Consider the following 12,126-nt stretch of genomic DNA (forward strand, 5'->3'; position numbering starts at 1 on the left):
CTCAGCACCACCTCAGCATCACTCAGTGCTACCAACGCATCACTTGGGGTCGCCACGGCATACCTCAGCGTCACCACAGCATCACTCAGCGTCACCACAGTATCACTCAATGCCACCACAGCATCACTCAGTGCCACCACAGCATCACCAAGCATCAGAACAGCATCATTCAGTGCCTCCTCAGCATCACTCAGTGTCACCACAGAATCACTCAGCACCACCACAGCATCACTCAGTGCCACAAAAGCATCACTCAGTCCCACCACAGCATCACCCAGTGCTGCCTCAGCATCACTCAGCTCTGCCTCAGCATCACTCAGCGCAACCTCAGCATCACTCAGGGCCACGACGGCATCACTCAGTGTCACCTCAGCATCAGTCAGCACCACCTCAGCATCACTCGACACAACCACAGCATCACTCAGTGCCACCTCAATGCCAGAAAGCATCATTCATGGCTACCACAGCATCACTCATGGCCACCACGGCATCACTCCACGTCACCACAGCATCACTCAGCGTCACCACAGCATCACTCTGCTCCACTTAAGCATCACTCTGCTCCACCTAAGCATTACTCTGCGCCACTACAGCCTCACTCACCGCCACCACAGCATCACTAAGCACCTCCACAGCATTACCATGTACTCACCTCATAATCACTTAGCATCTCCACAGCATCACCCAGCACTACTACAGAATCCCTCAGCACCACCTGAGTGCCCCCACAGCATCACTCAGCGCCACCACTGCATCACTCAGCATCATCACAGCATCAATCAGCACAGCCTCAGCACCAGTGCAGAATCCCCTCTTATTCACTCAAAACCACCACAGCACCATCTCTGTATCAGCACAGCACCACTTCGGCAACAGTGCACCAACGCAGACCAACTCAGCATCACCTGAGCTCCTGCTTCACTATGCATCACCTCAGCATCACTCAGTATCACTCAGCACCACATCAGCACAGCACCACCACAGCACCATCTCAGCACTTGCACCACCTTCTCATCAGTGCTCCACCCCCACCTCAGCACCACCTCAGCAGCAGTGCAGTACCTGCTATGCATCAGCATAGCACTACCTCCACATCAGTGCACCACCACCACCAGCGCAGCCCCACCTCAGCAGCAATTCAGCACCAACGCAGCACCACTTCAGCATCAGCACAGCGCCACCTCAACATCAGTGCAGCACCACCTCAGCATCACCTCAGCACAGCACCAACTCAGCATCACTCAGTACCACCTCAGCACCACCTCTGCACCCCCTGAGCACCAGTGCATCACCACCACCTCAGCATCACTCAGCAAGACCTGAGTATTGTTCAGAATCACCTGAGTATCATCTCAGCATCACTGAGCAGCACCTTAGTCTGCTCTATTGGAGTCTGGCATCTGTTGATTCTCCCCTAGAATTCGTCCGCTGCTAGTGTTATAATACAGGTACTAATTTCAAACCTTCTCCCTTCGATTGTTTATGCCCCCTCAAAAAAGCTATAACAAACAAATTGGAATATGCAGAAACAAATAGCCAGCATTGCAAGGACAAAAGAAAACTGTGGACATTTTTATTGTAAATACTTTTTTTTAATATGGTCGTTCAGTTTTACATAGAGCCTTCTTGGTCATATATAAGATAACAAAAATGCTTCTGACACTTTTTTATTATAACTTTTCAGCATGCTGCACAGCAGCAATACCTCTCTACAGCACAGCTTAAGGACATTGGCAGAGCCAATAGCTCTGGCTATACACTTATAAGGACTCAAAAGCGAGTCCTATTGGCTTGGCCAATGTTTGTTAATCGTTATTTTTCTCTCAGTGTCTGCTCAACTGCTTACAATCTGCTCTGTTGTCTTCGCTGTCTTATTTCTCCAGCTTAATTATGTTTTCTCGAGCACTTTGTTGTGTCACTTTGTCTCGTTTTTTTTTCTCTTTTCCACGCTTCCACTTCCACCTTCTTGCTGCTCTGTCCTTTCTCCCTCTGTTCTTTATCGTGAGCCTGGATTCTGCTCTTAGGCCTTCCTTCTCCCTCTCTCTCTCCCTCTCCCTCTATGCTGTGTTTGTTTATTTTGTTTTCAGTCTTCACTGTCCATACTGTTAACCTTTGTTATCTCTGTTGACGGAAGGGACAGGTCCAAGGTTCAGTGACTCTCACTCACGGCGTCCTCACACTTTGCTGATGCAGCACATTCGAGCAGTTAATGGTTTACAGTTTTCCACTTTGTGAGAACCCCAAACAGGGGCTGAGAGGAAGATAACCTCACAAATCTGGGAAAACGGAAGCTTATTGAACATTACCGATACTCTTTGTGTTATAATAATCCACATTTGTAAAGCGCACAATCACCCGTAAGGGTCTCTAGGCGCTGGGGGCCGTGGGGAAGATTAAGCGAGCTATTGCCCAGAGTCACATGGTGCTGGGCTAATCTACCACCGGTGCCGGGGATCGAACCGTGATCCCCAGATTCCAGCGTCAGTCGCCCTGGCCGCGGCGCCACACCTCTTCCACTTGTGTTGTATTTATTATGCACATACAAATGTCAGGGATTCAGCGTCTAGACACAGCAACCAGTAAAATAAACATAATTCATATGATTAAGAACGCGCACCACTTCAAAGATGTAGGGATGCAGCTCAGCGTTAGGTACAATACACACCTATCATTGCAGTGTACACGTAAGTATCCTTGGCATGCCATAATCATGAAACGAAAGTGAGAGACTAATTAGCACATATAATGCACAGGGGCATCATTTTTTTAAAACACATTTTGTTTATTTTCTCAAGTTATACTACATGAAAAAGAACTTTACCGAATAGCTTTGCTGCACAGCAGGATTACATGATTTTGTGTGCTTCCCCAGTGAAGTGTAGGCCTTGAATATTGGTATTGTCTGTCACTGCCATCGCCAGGGGCTCTATACTGAAGGCGAAGAGCAGGGGAGAAAGGGGGCAGCCCTGTCTAGTGCCCCGGGAGTGCTCAAAGAAGGAGGACGGGTGCCCATTTACTACCACTCTGGATCTAGGGGAGAGGTAGTTCGCCCGAATCATCGTCAGAAACCGGGAGGAGAAGCCGAAGGCTGCCAGCGTTTGGAAGAGGAATCCCCAGTCTACCCGATCAAACGCCTTTTCAGCGTCGAGCCCCATCAGGATCACTGGGATTTTAAACTTGTTGGCTTTTTCGATTAAATGTAGTACCCGCCTCGTGTTGTCGTGGGTCTGACGACCCTTGATGAACCCTGACTGGTCTGGGTGTATGAGAGCCGGCATCAGGTCATTGAGCCGTCGGGCGATGATACAGGAGTAGAGTTTTGCATCCAGATTCAGGAGGGCTATTGGCCTATAAGAGGCGCACTTCTTGGGGTCCTTCCCGGGTTTGGGTATGACGGATATCAGAGCTTCCGCCATTGTGCCCGACATCTCCCCCTCGCTTGCCATGTCGTTAAATAATCTGACCAAGAATGGACTAAGTTCAGAGGCGAAGGTCTTATAGAAGATGGCTGTATATCCATCTGCCCCCGGGGCCTTGTGGGGTTTCAGACCCTTAATGGCCGCTAACACGTCTTCTCTGGTAAAGGGTGCAGAATGCGTCTCATTCCACTCCGCCGATACCTGGGGTAGCGGTAGCGTTCGTAAGTACTCCGTTTGCTCGGCGGTATCATGGGTCTCCCCCGAGTAGACGTTTTTATAGAAGGTACCAAAAAGCTCAGCTTTTAACTCGTCCTTGTGTGTCAGTTCCCCATGATTGTCCAGAATCCCCCTATATATTCTCTTTCCCTCTTGTCTCTGAGCTGCCTGGCGAGATGCCTCCCCACTTTGTTGCATTGGGAGTAGGAGAGACGCCTTAGCTTGAGCAGCGTGTATTCTGCCATATTATTATAGTGTGCCCGGAGTTTCCCTCTGACTGCTGTGAGTTGTCGCTCTGCTCGTCTGGAGGGGTTAGCCTTATGGCCTTGTTCTAGGGTGGAGAGTTCCTCCTCTAATTGTTCCCTTTCTCGACCCCGCTGTTTATTTAAGGAAGCGTTCAGGCCCAGGCACTGTCCCCGTATACATGCTTTAAACGCGTCGCAGGTGGTAAAGATGGAAGTGTCCCCCGTGTCGTTAAGTGTGAAAAACTACTGTATAGCTCCCCTCAGCAAGGTACAGGAGGTTTTGTCCCGAACCAGGGATGCCGGAAAGTACCATCTAGGGTTTGTCCCGCCCTTCACACCCCAGTGTAGGCCTATTGCATGCAAACTATGATCGGATATAGACAATGGGAAAATCTTGGCTTCGCGTGGATCGCTTCGGAGGGTCTGACTCAGGAAGAAGTGATCTAGCCGAGAGTAAGAGCGATGAACATGTGAGAAAAAGGTGTAGTCTCTGGATTGGGGATGTAGGGAGCGCCACGCATCGAAAAGCCCCATATCCCTGACCTGCTGTTGTGTCTCAGGGGAAAAGGAGCCCATGTCAGACCTCTGTGAGTGAGTACTATCCAGGCCTTTCTGCCAAACCAAGGTAAAGTCCCCCATAATGAACAGTGGCCCCTCAGCAAAGTCTACCACTTTCCCCAGTAGAGTCTGAAGGAACCCATTCTGGCCTGTGTTTGGAGCGTACAGTACCACAAAAGTGCATGGTCTACCCCGCAGAAGCCCCTTCACCATGATCCAGCGCCCCTCTTTGTCACCTTAGACCCCCATGGGCTGAAAGTGCAGGGCTGAACGGAACATAAGGGCCACCCCTCTCTGTTTCATGGAGGCTGAGGACCTATAAGAACTGTTTATGCTTAAGGCGGCAGTCATCTGATTTAGTTAGGTGTGTCTCCTGTGTTGGAACGAGGCAAAGACGCGGCTCCATCTAAGACGAGAACACATCCAGTTTTCCCAAGGAGTGCATAAACGCTATGCCCGTTCAAGGAGAGTTTTAAAAGTTTTTAAGATACTCAGCCAAACCGTTTAATAAAGTGGAACAACAGGAGAAGCAAACCTAATACAAGGATCCCTGCTCAAGTAAGAGAGATATACCCTATGGGGCCCATGAGACGTGACAGGGAAGAAGTCAACTAAAACTTCTTGGATGTATTTATTTGGATCTCCCTCAACATAGAAGGGAGAGGGTGCCAGTCACCATTTATTCAAGTGAGAAACCCCGAATAAAGAAGTCCTGAAGAAGGTGCCAATATATCAGTTGTCCTGCACCGAAACGCGTCGACGCATTTTTTGTAAATACAGAGAATCCAACCAGGGCCCAGTAAACAACTGATGTACATGAAATACTGTTACTGTTGTTTGAACTGATGTAAAAGTATTGCAAGCCTTTGGATCCAATGACAAGTAGTGGCAAATAGATCAAGTAGCCACAATTAAACTAGGGGTTATATATTATTAGACTTATTTTCACCGTTTTTATATATGAGTTGTTGAGATGTTCTCATGTGTTTTGTTTTATATTATTTTCTAATTTTAATTTTGAGCTGCACATTGTGATGTAAATACTGTGATTTATTGTCCTTTTATCGATTGTTTCCATAAAAGAAATGTGTTGAAATTTTTAAATATGATGTTCAAGCGCCTATATTTTTCATGTACATGGTTTTATTAAAAATAGATTGTAAACGATTCAATTTGGTTGTGGAAATTGATATATTTTCTCGAGTACGGCCAACAGGCCAATTAGATTAAAGTTGTGTGTGCCCGAATTGGTATGAACCCATAACGAGTGCTCCCCAGGGATTTCCCTTTGACTTACGGCCTACGATATCTAACTGGTGGTCATTAATATATTTCCAGACCTTTTGGCGTTTTTGGGGTGAGTTAAGCCCCTTTGCATTCCACGTCCCCAGTGTTATCGGCATCGTCTATGGAACCATCGGGACTGCTCTGTGGGGGTCCTCCACCCCTTACATCCATATTGAGCCCATGAAAGCATAGATTCTCCACTGCGTATCTCCCCCCCTGGTGGTGACGGCAGAAGACCATCCAACCCGGGTCAAGCCATTCGGCATTGCGCAGGCCCCCCGCCCTCCTGTCCTACCCTTTTGGCCCCGTTTCGTGTATAGGAAGCCATCAGTAGTTCTGTACCTTCAGTGAACAGTCCCCTGCTACCACCACGTCCCACCCTAACCCCCCTCCCACCCTCCCCAAACCCCTCAAAAGCAAAACAGAACATAGAAACCAATATGAAACAAGACCCAAAGGAAGGCAGGCATGGTACCCGACAAGTGGTCTTTGGATCGTAGGGCAGGATTTCGTCATGAGCGAAGATCTTGAGCTCAAGACTGCCAACCCTCCCGGCACCACCCTGCAGTACAGACCTGGTCTTCATGTTAGTGTCAAGGAGCCGGGTCATTTTCAGTCACCAGCGCCACCGAGGAGATGTCCGCCTCTCTTTCCAAGAGGCTTGCAGAGGGGTTAGGCTTCCCTGCCGGCAGTGGTCTCCCCACTGTCTGCCAATCACTAGATTGCCTGCGTCGTTGGCGCGGGTAATCGTCAGAGGCTGCTGCCTGATCCGAATGAGCCAGGCCCAATGCCTCAAGTGCTGCCTCCAGAGAGCGTAGCTGCAGGAGCTTCCCTTTGTATTTGAAGATGATGCAAAACGGGTGGCCCCAAGAGTAAGGGATGCCCTGCTCTCGTAGAAAGGAGGTGATAGGCCTTCAACTGCGGTGCTTGATGAGGGTGGAGGCCGCCAAATACTGATAGAGGGCAGGATGGTGCCCACGGAATTGGATGCCTGCAGGGTCTCTTGCTTTGCGCAGGATTTGTTCCTTAATCTGGAAGTCATGGACGCAAACCAGTATGTCCGGTGGCGGGGCCTGTGCCCCTCTTGGCAGGCCAACCCTGTGCACCCTGTCCAGTTGGAGCTCGAAGTCACCCTCCTCACCCAGGACCTGACGGAACAGCGCCAAGACGAAGTCTCGGAGGGTTTCCCCCTCACCCTTCCAGGGCACCGCTTTAATCCTGATGTTGTTCCTCCTCGATCGGTTTTCCAAGTCCTCCGCATGCGCTTGTAAATCCAGATTTTGCTCTGTCAGGCGAAGGACGTCATGTTGGAGGTGGTGCAATTCGTCCGCGGTGCCCACATCATGCTCCTCCAGAGTGGCCACCCGCTCCCCAATAGAGTCAACATCGCGGCACATCTCCCGCATGTCCGAGGAGAGCTGGGAGCGTATCTCCAGGATGTCCTCCTTGATAGCAGCAAAGAGCTCCATCATGAATGCCTTGGTGGCTGGTGCCTCCTCGTCGGCCTGATATGTCACCTGCGCTGTCGCCTGCCGGGGCCTCCCACTACCCGACTTCGGCGTCACGTCCTTGACGACCCTGTCTTTCTTGCCCCTAGTGGCAGCCATGATGGGGGCTCCCTGTGTAGACGGCCTTGGCACTGTGCCACCAAATAGGGGGGGGGTTCTAGGCAGTGGGGGCTCCCTGCGGTAGCACTAGCTTAGTGGCCCCACCTGCACCGTCGGCGCTCTTGGTGCTCCTCTTCCCTCTGTCCTAGTCGCCACTGCACTGGGGGGCCATACAGCCGATGCCAGGGCAAGCTCAGGATGTCAATAGCCCCCCGCAGACCCACTTTCCGCTCCAGCTGCCAGGGCTCCCTGTCCGGGGTCTATTGGGCAGTCGCCGGACCCCCCCCCCCCTCGTTGGCGGTCACTCCAAGAGGATCCAAACCGCTTGGTGCCTCGCCACTTCGAGGGTGCAGGGGGGAGGATTAGCCCGCCTTCGGGGTCGCGCCTGCGGCCTACCTCTCTGCGCTGTGTCCCGGGCCCTCTACCGCCTCCGGTCCTCTGGAGACAAGGACCCCGCTCCTTTCAGGTGCTCCGCTGCTGGTGCCACACGGATTCTGCCCGGGGGGGCCCGCTCGGGAGAGTGCTAGAGGGGCCTTTCGTGTGCTGCTAGGCCTCAGGCAGTCCCCTCGGATCCGGGGTACTTGCGCCTCCTTCGTAGATCGAAAGGCGGTCCTTCTCGCCACACCCTCCAGGCGATCGTAGGGATTGTCGCCGGCCCCTCCGATGCGGCTGAGCCAGGTTGCAGGCGGCTCAGGACCCCCCTGGGCCCCTCTCCCCATCACTCTGCCGCATCGCCACAGGTCCGCCTCTCCTCTGGCCTGTTCCCTGTTCGCTCCGCTGCCGCCAGACCTGCCCGCCCACAGCGCCGCCGAGCCGTTGCAGACTCCGCGCTCACCGGGTCCTGGAGAGCTATCACAGCCCACCAGCGGTAGGCCTCAGGGTCACTGGGCGCGTCTCGATTGCAGAGGCTTTTCGCCGGCCATCGGGCCTACAGGCCGCAGTCGCCGCTCCGGACTCGCCCCCAACATTCGCAGGCCGCCGCGGAGCCAGCAGTCCGCAGAATCCACTCGGCCCGGGACTCCGGATTGGCGCAAGTCAGTACGCCACGCTAGGGTTCCAGTCCGGCGCCGTCCAGGCTCCGACCGAGCTTCGATGTGGATCCCCGGCCGCCAGGCCCACAGGAAGGGTATCCCCGTCGCCAGCTGCTTGAGGCGATCAATCGTCGCCTCCTCCGGTGTATGGATGGGCACCAGGAGTCGCTTAAACAACGCTATATGCCGGGCGGAGCGGGAGGAACTGAAGAACACGTCCTACACCGCCGCCATCTTGGCCACGCCCCCCATGATGTACATTTTTATTAACTCACCGCCTCCCACCCTTGCTGACGAGCCGGCTCGAACCACAGTGGCACTGTAAGGCATGACGTCGGGAAGAGTGATGTCAACAGAAGTGTTTACACACGTCTAACAAACTGTTTATTTTGATGCGAATCAATTAATTGTAGAATTAAAGTTGTGATACATAATTTGATATATTTTATATATATATATATATATATATATATATATATATATATGTATGTATATATATATATATATATATATATTCACTAAAAAACAAAGGTTACAGGGACGTTATAGTTAGGCTGACATTTCACTGGTACAATACCAGAGGAATACAGACGTTATAGTTCGCTGAGTTAGAGTTAACTATAACTTGTGCCCCCGCAATGCACTGCTTCTGACCTCACATATTACATCACTCATGACATGGTCAGTGACATCACCGATGACATCACAAGTGACATCTCAAATGACATCACTGATGATCAGCTGCGACCGTGCAGCTAAGAGCGGTGGGGCCCGGTAGGGTGGACTTCGACAGACAATGACGAGGGAAAATTAATTCTTTATTTCCTTTCCCCTCGTCATCGTCTGTCGAAATCTCCCCCCCCCCACAGGCCCTACCGGGCGCCACTGCTCTTACCTGCCCAGGCTGCAGCTTCTGATGACATCAGTGATGACATCATCCAGTGACTCTGAGTGTCTTTAAAAAGTTTATGAGTGTTTGAGTGTTTTTATATATATATATAAATGAGTGATTAGGTGGCTCATTGAATGTATGAATGAGTAACTGATTGTGTGAATGTATTTGTCAGTTGATGTCTATGTGAGTGTATGAGTATGTTAGTGATCAATCAATCAATCAGCAGATTTATAATTCGCGCCACTCACCCGTTAGGGTCTCAAGGCACTGGGAGGGGAGGGGTCCACTACTGCTTGAAAAGCCAGGTCTTGAGTTGCTTCCTGAAGGAGAGATGGTCTTGGGTCAGCCGTAGGTGGATGGGGAGGGAGTTCCAGGTGTTGCCCGCCAGGTAGGAGAAGGATCGTCCTCCGGCGGTGGCTCTGCGGATGCGTGGGACGGTGGCGAGGGCGAGGCTGGTCGAGCGGAGCAGGTGGGTGGGCGTGTAGAAAGTGAGATTCTTCCAGAGACGGCCACTCCCCCACGCAGCTCCCCACCCGTCTGCAGTGGTATCATAGCGCTTGGGATTCAGATTGATTTGTGCCTCGCTCTGCTCATAATTTGTAACTGTGCTGCTTTTAGTGCTCTGACATCATAGCGCCTGCATTCATAGTTTCTGCCTCGCATTGCTCATAATTTGTAACTGGGCTGCATTTAGTGCTCTGACATCGTAGCGCCTGCATTCATAGTTTCTGCCTCGCATTGTTCATAATTTGTAACTGGGCTGCATTTAGTGCTCTGACACCGTAGCGCCTGCATTCATAGTTTCTGCCTCGCATTTCTCTTAACTTGTAACTGGGCTGCATTTATTGCTTGCTTCCTCATCACATCGCTCGCACTTTCAAAGTAGGCTGCCATTAATTAGGCGCGCTGCAGAATCGAGTTGATTGAAGTAATTTCACTCGAACACGCTTGTTGCTGTCTGTTGCTGCCGGACTCCAGAAATTGACATAGGTGAAGCGCGCAGTCAGCGAGTCCGCATTGCGCCTTGATTAATTTATTTATTTATCTGTTTCTGATTGTATGCTTGCATAGCCTAGTACTGCCCAATCCAACCTGGTTATTTTGCTAGCAGCCATTTTCATTCTCACGTTTGTTGTGGCGCCTCCTTGCTCGGGCCGCGCCGAAGGTGCGCCAAAGGTAAGCCCGTCTACACCCGTCCGTGCCTGGACCGCGCCCAGCGCCAGACCCCCTGGTCCCCACCGCTCCCAACCCACTAGAATCACATATGATGCTGCAACTCTCCTCGCCTCCAACCCCGGACGCACGCCACAATGCTGCGAAGCTACTCCTGGACGCACCCACGGCCCTTTCGCTTGCCTCTCCTGCAAGTTTAACTGCTTCAGGACCCTCACCAATTCCACGCCCTTCAAACACAACTCCGATTCAATCCGACTAAAGTGCATCCTGCTCAACACCCGCTCGGTCCACAGACACGCAACAGAACTCTGGGACCTAATCGACTCTGCGTCACCTGACATCGCCTTCCTTACTGAAACATGGATGAACTCATCATCAGCTCCAGACATTGCCATAGCCATTCCAGACACTACCAAGATTATCCGCAAAGACCGCACCTATCAAACAGGAGGAGGCATCGCCATCATCCACAGGAACAACATCAAAATCACAACCAGCTCCGACGACAATCTTGCTACAGCCGAACATCTCCACTTTCAAATACACACCGACCCCAGAACAACACTGAGAGGCACCCTCATCTACAGGCCTCCAGGTACCCGCACCCAATTCAACGATGACATAACGGACTTCGTCAGCCCACACGCCCTAGCCTCCGAGAACTACATTCTATTAGGAGACCTCAACTACCACCTTGACAACAAACTTGACAACAACACCACCACCCTTCTGGACAACCTGGCCAATCTCGGACTCAAACAACTTGTGGACACCCCCACCCATGTAGCCGGACACACGCTCGACCCTATCTTCACATCCAGCAAGCACATCTCCTTCAATCGCACCACGGCTCTCCACTGGACGGACCACAGCTGCGTTCACTTCAGCTTCAAAACCTCCCTAACCCAAAATCGCCCTCATCCTATTCTTCGGAGAAACTGGAACAAAATCAGCTCCAACCAACTCCTCACATCACTCAACCAAAACCCTCCCACCCTCCCATTGGACCCAAACCAAGCGGCCACCAAACTCAAGCAATGGATCACCCACAGTGCTGACGAATTAGCACCCCTGAAAAAGCACCAGATCAATCCAACCAGCAAAAAGGCTCCCTGGTTCAATGATGACCTTAAACAATCCAAGAAACTATGCCGCACACTGGAGAAGATATGGAGAAAAAACCCAACCTCAGACAACATGGCCTCCCTCAAGTCAGCCACCCGCAAACACCACCAACTGATTCGATCCGCTAAGAAATCAGCTATCAAGGATCGTCTCGACAACAACACTCATAATAGCAAGGAACTCTTCAACATCGTCAAAGAATTCACCAACCCCACCGCAGCATCTAACGACATCACTCCCTCCCAAGACCTCTGCAACGCATTATCCTCCTTCTTCTACAACAAAATTGCTGACATCCACAACAGCTTTGAGAACTCTCCAAGCAATCACCCCTCCCCACCCCCCTCTGATCCTACTCCCCCAACTAACATCCTCAACGCCTGGAACCCAATTACTACTGAAGACACCATTCGCCTCATGAACTCAATCCACTCTGGCTCGCCCACTGACCCATGCCCCCACCACATCTTCAACAAAGCTGACTCCATCATCGCCCCCCATCTCCGTGATGTCATCAACTGCTCGTTCAACTCTGCCACCTTTCCAGAAAGCTGGAAACACGCAGAA

This window comes from Lissotriton helveticus, chromosome 11 (genome assembly GCF_964261635.1).
Source record: "Lissotriton helveticus chromosome 11, aLisHel1.1, whole genome shotgun sequence".
In the NCBI taxonomy this organism is placed as follows: domain Eukaryota; kingdom Metazoa; phylum Chordata; class Amphibia; order Caudata; family Salamandridae; genus Lissotriton; species Lissotriton helveticus.